We start from the raw sequence: 11181 nt of genomic DNA, 5'->3' as shown, positions 1-11181 counted from the left end.
AATGAAATATGAATGAATTAGGTTATAATGTATGAAATATATGAAACTTATATGATATGTGCTGTATGAGATATGAAAATGGATTATGATAGGAATTTTATAAAGTTATGAAATTATAAGTTAAGAAAAAAGAGTTTGAATGTAAAAGATTTTGTATATGAGATTTCACTATGATAAAGTACGTTCGTCACTGAATGGTCATTGACCGTTCGGTTTTCCTAGTAGACCTAGTTGAAACGGGATTCTTTCATTTGGAAAGAATCCTAGTGTAGGACGAGCGCCTTCGTGTGGTAATGCTATGCTTGAGCGTTCGGCCAAGCATAGTGGGGCCTGAATCTAATGTGATAAACCTATTATATGTATATGTACTTGTATATTATTGTTTTTCGAAACACCACTTCAATAGTAACTTAATATAATTATCAACCCTTTTATTTTAAGATTATTAGTGCTCGGTCTCACACCTAGCGCTCGTAAGGAGTAGTGCTCGGTCTTATACCAAGCGCTCGTACCCCTTTCCTGTATAATCAATCTTGATGAAATAGCGTTCGTCCAAATTTTCAGTAACATATTCTTACCATGCTCCGTCACTGACTGGCATTCGGTTTCTGTATATGAATGATTCTAAATATGGTCATTTAACGTTCTGACGTGTCTACCTTCATTGGATCCGGCCTTGAGCCCCTGTACTTAAATTATTGTTTGAGTATGGGTTTGAATTCACGGGAGTCAGTTCATTTAACTGATTCACTATGTAAATAACGTTTGTCATTTATGGTATATTGTTGTACTCGAGCTATTCTCAAACCTAAAAGTAATTCTCTTGGTCTTATTCCATTCTGGAACGAGAGGTTTTATTGGTCTCGTTTTTATCGTTCGTTCTCGTTATGAAGAGGGCGGAACGTTCGTTATTTTATATGTTTAGAAAAGATGATGAAAATGACACCTAAGTGAAAGGTTATGAAGGATGAAGAGAATATGAGATGAATGTAAGATTTTGTATTTGAACGAGCGTTCCGGGGAGGAACGACTCTTGGATGAATATTGGAATTGGTAAAGTATGAATGTGGAAATGCTTAGCTGGCGGTTCATCCTGATGTTCCGTGAGTACTTGTCCTCACGTAGAGGAGGGTAGATCATGTGTGGGAACGGCAGGAGGTCCCAGTCCTTAGGAGTACTTTGGACGGAACAGACTAACCTCGGGTGGCAGCTGATGAGAATTCCAGTTACTACATCACCCGGGTGTACGAACGTCGTAGCTACACAAAATTCATACAGTCCGGACGGTCAGTCTAGTAATAGGCCTTGTTTGTATAAGTATGTTTAAATGTACTTGATGTGTTTGAATTTGATAAACGTATGTTATTTCTTGAATTAAATTACATAAGCTTACCCTGCGTTTTCCTTGTGTTGTCTTGTTGTACGTCCGTCTTGTTTTGCAATGATCATCCGTGTGGATGTGAGCAGATGGAAGCGCGCTACTTGAAGAGGCGCTGGAAGAAGAAAATTTGGAAGATGCGAACCTAGTGGAAGTTGAAGTAAAGGCCGAACCGTAGGACGTTCGGTTGGTAGTTGTAGTTTAGTATGAAGTGACCGTTCGGTCACTTCCCTCCCCTTTTTGTTATTTGACCGATCGGTAATTTGACTTTTGTAAGCCGTTCGGTCATGTTTCCCTTAAATCTTGTATAGTTTACTTTTGGCAACCCTTATGTAAGGCCGTTCGGCCAAAATCGTTCGTCTGTTTAGTATAAAACTGAACTGGTTTATTGTTAAATGTAATTAATTCTATTATATGGTTTTACTGTATTTTTGGGATGTTACAGATATTATCCGTACACATGTATCCAATCAATAAAAGTTATCTGTCAAAAACAAAACATATGCAAATAAAACATTCTTACTAAAACGCAATTTAATAAAACTAATTATGTTAGTCAACTGATGGTTAGTAGACTAGTAAACACAAGATTTAAATACTAGAATTGATTAAACATATTTTAAAGTATATATTTTATTTTACTTTTTTTATGAACTCTTACTATTAAGTCAAATTATTCAAATTAAGAATGTAAAAAGAAGTAATTTGGATAAACCATTTGATAAACAATTTGGATAAATATCTAATCCCGGGATATTTATTATTCACTAATTATTGTTACTAAGTTTTTTATTTGGAATTTTAAAAAAAAAAAAACAAGTTATCAAAATAAAGTTTTTAATGAAAGAAATATTAATTATTAAATTTAATTTTTAAATTTATTTATTTTTCTTATTTAGATTTAAGAAATTAAAGTTGTTTTATATAGAAATGTTAGTTTTTAAAACTTAAACAAGTGAAAATTATTTAAGTTTGTGTTTTTAGAAGGACCAAATTGTTTGCACTAGTGATTTATTATGCAATATTATTTGAATATTATTTTAAAATTAATTTTTTATCTGGATTTATATTTTAAAGAATTGTTTTCAAAAAATTATTTGAAACAAAAAAATAAAAAGTGTGAGCATTTTGTTTTTTATAAATCCGAAACTTTGAAATTGTATACTTTCAAAAGTATTAGTTTCAGTTTAACGGTGTTAGAGAGATGTTGAGGTGTGATGACACACATGTCTCCCACGTATTGTTTCCTTTATTTTTCAAAGAAAATAAATTCTCAAAATACAATGAAATCAAGGAACAGAGCAGAAGAAACATGTAATTCCATAACTCTGTTATGAATTGAGTATGAGGAATCCCAGAAACAATAACACTCACTCTCCCTCGAAGACGAAACAGAGAAACAGAAGAAGCATTTCCAGAATATCTCCCATTTGGAAAAACTCGTCGCCCAAAACTCCTACCTCAAAAACCGTCTCCGACCTAAGACAATCCCTCCAAAGGTTTATATACTCAAGTCAGACCCTATGGATATCAAAACAATAACACCAAAAGGATATGAAATCCTAAATGTGGTTCTTGTTACTCAAGTTTAATTACAGAACATGTCATTGACAAACACCTATACAAAGAAACATTTGCTGATGTTTGTTGATGGCATGGTCTATTATGTAGGATAACCAAAAATGTGTTAGTAATGGACACAGTCATGCACCACAAGTCAGATGTCACTTTGTCCAACAACCGACCCATCTAGCAATGATAGCAATGATGAAAAAAAGTCCTGCAATTCCAAAACAATCAAAAGGAATAAGTTGCAGTTTACTCAGAAAAGCATATAGAATAAAATTTGTGTGACGGTAAAGTAATATTCAAAAGAAAACAAACAATACTTTGGGCAACTAGGCCACTAAATCAAAGAACAAGAATGGAGAAACAAACAATACTTTTAGAAGTTAGTTCTCACAAAAACATCTTTATATTTTATCATTCTTACATCCACGTCTGTTTGTTATAAGCACACATTAATTTTGTTATTCTGAAATAAGGATGATGATGCCAGTAGGAAGGATGGGTATGCTTGGGGAATTGATTTTCAATACGGTAAGGAAAGTGCATCCTGAAAAACCTACATTATTCTTATGAAGATTATGAATTCTTTTATGTCACCTTCGAATGAGTTGCTTATGGGCACTAACTACTAAAAAGACAAGGATGATCAGAAAGTGGAGGCAATATCAACTCGAGAGAAAACAATATGCAATCTAAGATGCTAACCTCCATGAAGATTGACTTATGTTTTCTTATGCTAAAAAGACGAGTTTTAGAATTTCAGGATCTTAAAATCCATACTGACCAAAACATGTGCTCATCAAACTACTTATAATTAATAAAGGTAGGTTAGAGCAGCTCGTGTTATTTATAAATGGGTGAATTTTATTTGAGAGCATTACATAAAAAGTAAGCAGAGCAGCTCGTGTTATTTAAATGAATTCACAAAATTTTGTCCCATTAATTTGATGTCAGAAAAAAGCGTTAGCATTTTGGTTCCATTTAAAGGCAAAGTGATATTTCATGGTGTTCACCACTGCTGTTATATATAAATTCCTTTGGTGATACCTACAATCCAATTTCCATAATCAAATAACCTAACAATTCGGAAAAGTAGAATTATCATTCACGTAAACTGAATACAAAACCAAGAATAGGCAAAAGAAAGGGAATTGTAAGCATACTTGCATCAATAACGTCCCTAAGGCAGAATAGGATGTATAATTTAAGAACCTTAGCAAATAACCCATCTCTATGATGTTGAGCCTCCTCCATAAATTTCACAATTTGGTTTCATCTACCAAATTCTATAACCTACCAGAAGCAAAAACGCAAGGCAATAAGAAATCACAATCTTCAACTCCCACAATTATAAATGAATATGACACTTACTTCATAATCCGTAATGTCAAATTTTACACCAAGAAGGTTCCGAATATGAGTCATGTTTTCAGTAGCGGCCAACCTTGTCTGTAACATAAATAATACCTGATCCAATATAAAATTTAGACAACCATGCAATAAGTACTGTGCCAATTTTTTGTACCACACTGTTAAAAAATCTATATGAAGTAGTTCCGTTATCCTATACCTTAAATTCTACACCTAGCCTCCAGCTTAATTAGTGGCTAACTTTTACAAAATTTGTTTCTACAAAAGAAAAAAGAGAACATGTTAGTCTGTGAACCAAATAATAAACATTTTTAAATGACTGGGTAAGCCATGTAAAAATCAAGGCATGGAAGAAAAGAATCCAAAAAAAAGGTGATAAACAAGTTGAGATGAATTATGTATGAATGACAATTAAACAACATTCTAACAAGATTCTTGCGGCCATCATATCATTTTTGTGTTTTCTAGAGAAGTTGTCAAATTAGCAATCTCTTCTTCCAAATCTCTAATCGCTTCCTATATTCATCCAACCTTCAACTTCACTTTTGTTGGCATATAAAAATCTTAAGTCCAGATTTTTATTAGAAAGATTCTCAATTGATTCTTTAGCAAGTTTAAGCTCCTAATTTGATGTAGTTAAGGCCTTCTCGGTACTAACAAGAGAACCTTCAAGTTTTCTGTTTTGAACCAGTATATCATCAAGCTCACTTGCTTTAGTCTCCACCTCATACCACTTCCAAATAACACTCCATCCACCATAACGACCAAATACTAAACATATATCCTAAAACCTTAGGAGAATTGTGAAAAAAAAAAGAAAAAAAAAAGGAAAGCTTACGATCTCTGACGACAGAGCAAGGCCTTCGGGGACACCGGGGCACAATACAAAAAAGGCCGTGCTCAACCACCACGACCTTGCGCCGGAAACACACAACCACCGCGCCTGAAACGAAGGGCGTCCTAAATGGAAAGAACGCCAACGCCGGGACAATGATGGGGATGGAAAGAACCACACCCACCACGAAACCACCTGCACTTCGACTCAAACATGGACGAGGAGAAACCTAAATGCACAACATCAAAGTCTATCTGAAAACTAAATCATAGAACCAATACGTTCCAGACAATGCTCAAAACAACAATTACTGTTCTGGAATGCTTAAAAGAACACGTTCTCTGAATGGTAATTCCACAACACTTTTCCACAATGTGCACTCTGGAAGACTAATCATGCACCCCTAGTTCTGGAAATCAAAATGTGCTAGTCTTTCGGAATAAATAATATGGAAAATTCCCAAAAAAACATTCTGGAATGTTAAAAAAAATAAAATAAAATTGTTCTTCGATCACAACAGCAATGTAATAGCGGGGAAGCGATGTAAGCGACAAAGAACGGGTGAAAGGAGGAAGATCGGGGGTAAAACTGTAGGCATTTTGGTCTTTTCGACCTTTACTACAGGATGGAGGTGCAGGAAGCAAAAAAGCTATTTCTAGAATATTCTCTAGATGTGAGCAGGATATTCTCTAGATGCAGGCAAGTCCATTACAAGTACGAGAGGCTTTTGCTTCCTGAACCCTCCAAAATTCCTTTGCACATCCCTCCAAATTTTCAAAATGAGACCCTTTTGTGAAAGTGATTTTCAGATTAAAATTTCTGAAACTTTTCTAGAACAATTTTTTTGAAATTTTTGGAACGAAATTTCTAGAATAAAATTTTCAAAACGTAATTTTTGGAATGCATGAAATTTTCTAACTTAAGATAATTGAGTGCGGAGTTATATGAAATTTTATTGGATCTTTGGAAAGTGAAAGTTCTATTAGTAGTTATATGTCCTATATACGGAGATTATTGTTGAAAATATTTCTACCTAAAGATGATTTAAATAGCATGAGAATCCAAATGGAAAACTTAATATTTGTGATGTGTGTTTTGATAACACTTATTTTAAGCAAATTATAGGAAGTATGATGTATCTCATTAGAGAGTCTAATATACAATGTTTAGTATGACCTTAATTAGAAGGTATACATTAAAACTATTCAACTACATTTACAACTTCAAAAAACTATTAAGGTAATCGGAGGGAATTACTAACTTTAGGATATTTTACAAAAAGAAAAACAAAAAACTTTACTTTCATATATTCTGATTGTGGAGAGAACACATTTGTTTATTCTCAATAAATGAACTGAATATTGTAGTTAGTTGAATGAAAATAATTTTATTTACGATATAAAGATAAATTGTTGTTTTATTTTATAGGACAACAATTTTAATTCAATAAAATATCAAGTAATATTATTCAATACAATTATACTTCTCTATTTTTATTCTCAGAATAAAAATTCATTCTCATTATTTGTTCAATAAATATAATTTTTTTTATCATAGTGCATGTATATTTGTATCTCTACATTTACTAATATAAATATTAATTAAATAATTATTTTATAAACACAAATAAAAATATATTATAAAATATTTAATATTTGAAGGACAAATTATTTTTTCAATATCAAATATATAAAAAAATTATAATTTCACAAATCTTAAATCAAAATATCAAATATTAATTGGATAAAGGTTAAATAATTAAAAAATAAATAAAAATAATTAAATATGTGTGATATAAAAAGTTAGGAAACTAAATTAAAAAAAAGTTATCTAATAAGTTAAAGGTGTTTTAGTAATTTAAAATAAGTTTTAAAAAAATTGGATATTAACCATATACAGTGAATCCAAAGATTATTTATAAAAAATCGATATATGTCCAAAATAAAATTCATTATGATATTGATGTTATTGTCATTAAATAAATTGAAAATCACTAAAAACATTATGAAGATGTTAATGTGGAGATAAGCACAACATAGAGTTGCATACATTACATCCATGGTTTGTTATTTGTGTTTATCGTAAACTTAAATTTTATTTTATTTTCGTCCTTAACAATGTTTATTTTCTTATATTTAGGATGTAGAGGACAACATCATGTCCTCAATCTATCATTCCATGTCTGAATCACATTCTTTGATTGTGTATGTAATAGAGGAAGTTGGGTTTGGTGATGTAGCTAAATTAAGACACTTAAAAGTTAATCATGTGTTAGTTACAACTTTGGTGGGAAGATGGAGGCCTGTGACACATACTTTGCATCTGCCAACTGAAAAATGCATAATAACCTTGCAAGATGTGTCACTTCAGTTGGGGCTTAGAGTTGGCAGTCCTCTTGTTACTGGACCTGTGATGTTTGATTCGGAAGACATGTGTGATACGTTGTTAGGTACAACATCAGTAAAGGAGGAGTCCCTTGTGGGGTCTATGGTGAAGCTGAAGTGATTGAGGGAAAACATGTTGCCTTTACAAGACGATTCAAGTATAGAGGAAATACATGCCCATGCAAGGGCATATATATTAAGATTAATTGGAGGGGTTCTTAAGCCTGATAAAATAGGTAATAAAGTACACTTAATGTACTTGAATTTCTTAAGTAATATTCGCAGAAATTGACAATATAGTTGGAGGTCTACTTGTTTAGCAGTTTTGTATCGAGAGATGCGGTAGAGTAACAGATCGACATGTGAAGACCATGGGTGGTTGTGCATCCTTGTTACAATCATGGGCATAGTTTCGCATGTCCTTTATTGCACCAATTTCGAGATTGTAATTATCTTTCCCACTTATATGTCGATAGAGCAGAGACAATGTTCTAAACTTTTAGAATGTCCCCCACAATGATTTACTCGGGTACCGATCAAGGCTAGACCACATACAACACAATTAGGTAATATTGTATTTGTATTTTGAATGATTCATGTTCACAAAGTCCTATGAGGCACTAACTTAACTATTGTTCACATAATTTATATAGGTTCTGTATGGGGGATTGAAGTCAATCATTCCTGCCCAAGCATACAGGGACCAAACATTGTGGACCTCATGCACAACAATAATTTGTTTTGTTATTGTTGAATGACACCGGTCATACATGGCCAGGTTACAATTTTGCCTAGCACAAGATGTTCCTGGATTACCAAACAATCTTGATGATCTACATAAAGTAGACACGAAGGGAGACAAGATGAGAATTGAATTACTATACATGCCACTAAATAGACGTATGGAACAACAGGTGTGACCTAACATTTACTGGATTACCAGTTTTAGGGCCACTTCTCCACAATAGCGAGTACATGTCATGGTATTTTGCAAACTCAATTTTGTTTCTGTCTATTCCAGAAATGTTGCATGACCCGAGGATGCATCGTCCTCGATGTCCGTACATGTTTCGTCTCCTGAACATCATGACACTGTGCACCACCACAACAACCCACAACCAGAGCGAACCATAGATGCAAGAAGACATTTCATTTCTTCATTCTCTAATTTAGGCATGCCCACCATGTTTGGAGCTTATACCTCGACTCCACCTTGTGCCCATGGTATTGGGGGAGGTTATGATAACTAGTTTTATTATGTTGAAAGTCATAATGAAATAGTGTCCTCTTCTGGTGTGTATCAAGCAGATCAAGTCCAACAAAATGATGAACCACAACCTCTAGATGAAGCACCAGGTAGACCTCCCCAACGAAGGAAGAACCCAGATAGAAACAGGCAATTATCGTGTTGAGGAAATGGACACCATTATGGTGAATGAATAATCAATTATTAGTTTTAATGTTCAATACTCACCGTATTGGAACTTTTTTATATAAGGCAGTGATTTTAGAATGAATGAAGAAGTTTCATTAATTGATGTGGAACAACACTTAACTTTTTAAGTTCTTCAAACCCATTCCATTGACTTAAGTGGAACAAATACTTCAAACAACAATGATTTTCCTATTTTAATAACACTAACAATACCAAAATTAAGAGTGTAAAATTCATAGTCGTGTCTTATTTGACACTCTTCAATTACGATGTTGATGTTGTTTTTGACTCAGTTTTTCAATACTTAACTTACTTTTGAAGTTCTCTAAACCCATTCCATTCACTTTAGTGGAAAAAATACTTCAAAAACCAAGAGTTATCATATCTTAAAAACATTGACAACACCAACAAGAGTGCAAAAGTCATAATCATGTCTTATTTGAAACCCTTCACTTTTGATGTTGATGTTGTTTTCCATTAAGTTTTGTAGCACCTAACTTACTTTTTAAGTTCTCCGAACCCATTCCGTTGAGTTAAGTGGAAAAATATACAATAAACAACAAAGGTTACCAAATTCTTAGTAACACTCACAACATCAAAATTAAGACAAAGAGTCAACACCTTTATTGAGTAACCATGTCTTAATTAATCAATGCTCTCACATGTATTGCGACATACTTTAATCAATCATAAGGTTGACAACTCAAGTCCTATAAAGTTCATACTTTAGTCAAATAAAGTTGACAACTCAAGTCCTAACAACTTCATAGTCTAGTCAAATAATGTTGACAACTCAATTCCTGTCAAGTTCATATTCTAGTCAAATAGAGTTTACAACTCAAGTTTTATAAAGTTCATAGTCTTGTCAAATAAAGTTGACAACTCAAGTCCTAACAACTTCACAATCTAGTCAAATAAAGTTGACAACTTAAGTATTATCAAGTTCATACTCTAGTCAAATAAAGTTCACAACTTAAGTACTATAAAGTTCATACTTTTGTCAAACAAAGTTGACAACTCAAGTCCTATCAAGTTCATAGTCTAGTCAAATCTAAATTGAATTGTCTCATCACAAATTTTCAATTAAGGATTGCTTTATTTCTCATGGTTCATACTTCACCACTATAGAAAGATGGTTCTACTATCTTCACAACATATGCAGTTCTTTAGTAGAACAACTAAAAATAATTTTCATTGAGGAGTTAAATGCTTTCAATTCATTCAATGCTAATGTAGACTTTGAAGATGGAAGGTTTGTCTTATGTACTTTTCCATATAGGATTGATATCACCTATATGCGGTATATCCTAATAAGTCATTTGTTGAGATTACGAGAGCCAAAGTTAAGTCATTTGTGATACCATATCCTCCTTTAATTTGTTAAAGAAGAAACTTATAAGTTTGTTTTCTTAGTCACTTTTGAAGATGTTCAACGTGTCATTATTTAGCATTCAATAATGGTCCATACGTAGCCAATGTCCCTTTATGTTAACTTCATGAATGTTGAGTCGTTTGACTATGTTTCTTGTGTCCATCATCCACTAATGATGGTGGAATCACTAATGTTAGTATTTGGGATGTGATCTAAGTAACACAATGTAATCTTTTTTTTTGTGTATTCTTGTGTTATGACATCTTGTAATATTTCTAGCTTATGGTCATGTAATTTCTATTTATGTTTCATAACAACTTTTAAGTGAGATTAATGCAACTTGTTTTTTGTTTTATATATTTATACAATTTTCCTTCCATCATTTTGATTCTTATCTCCTATGTTTTAATAAATGAAAATCACAAAATTTATTTCGAAAATGTAATTTAATAAATTTGATAAATATACATAATTACAAAAAAACTTTTCATTTTTTTTTCTTGCCTTCTCTTCATTTTAATCAAATTTTAAAGAAAATTTACAAAATAACGAGCTCGAAATTTGGTTGCCCCAAAACTGACTTTCGAACTTATCTCGATCAAAATCATGACAATGAAGGCTAGAACTCCTCTGCTCGGGATGTAAGTTCCGAAATATAGCTCGACCAATTTTACCTAAAATGAAGTTCGAACTCGATTTTTCTGAATTCCAAACTACATCTCGCCCAAAATCATGAAAAATCAACTTAGAACTCGATTGCCCAGAAATCAAATTCCAAGCTAAAACTGGTCTAAAATCATAAAAAACTAAGTTAGAACTCGGCTATCCGAAAACCAA

At 32.6% G+C, this 11181-nt stretch overlaps 1 long non-coding RNA gene across 1 annotated transcript; it reads right to left on the bottom strand.

The window, feature by feature from the left end:
• Positions 1-2681: 2681 nt before the first annotated feature.
• Positions 2682-5749, bottom strand: LOC108322346 (uncharacterized). Its single transcript, XR_001831594.2, has 5 exons — positions 5157-5749; positions 4518-4576; positions 4319-4414; positions 4111-4240; positions 2682-3158 (listed from the first exon to the last, which is right to left on the bottom strand). It is a non-coding gene; the product is annotated as an uncharacterized LOC108322346 (long non-coding RNA).
• Positions 5750-11181: the final 5432 nt, after the last annotated feature.

The sequence above is a fragment of the Vigna angularis genome, chromosome 10 (assembly GCF_016808095.1).
Source record: "Vigna angularis cultivar LongXiaoDou No.4 chromosome 10, ASM1680809v1, whole genome shotgun sequence".
Taxonomy (NCBI): domain Eukaryota; kingdom Viridiplantae; phylum Streptophyta; class Magnoliopsida; order Fabales; family Fabaceae; genus Vigna; species Vigna angularis.
Note: the sequence above shows the minus strand (reverse complement) of the source record. Positions and strands in the feature narration are given on the sequence as shown.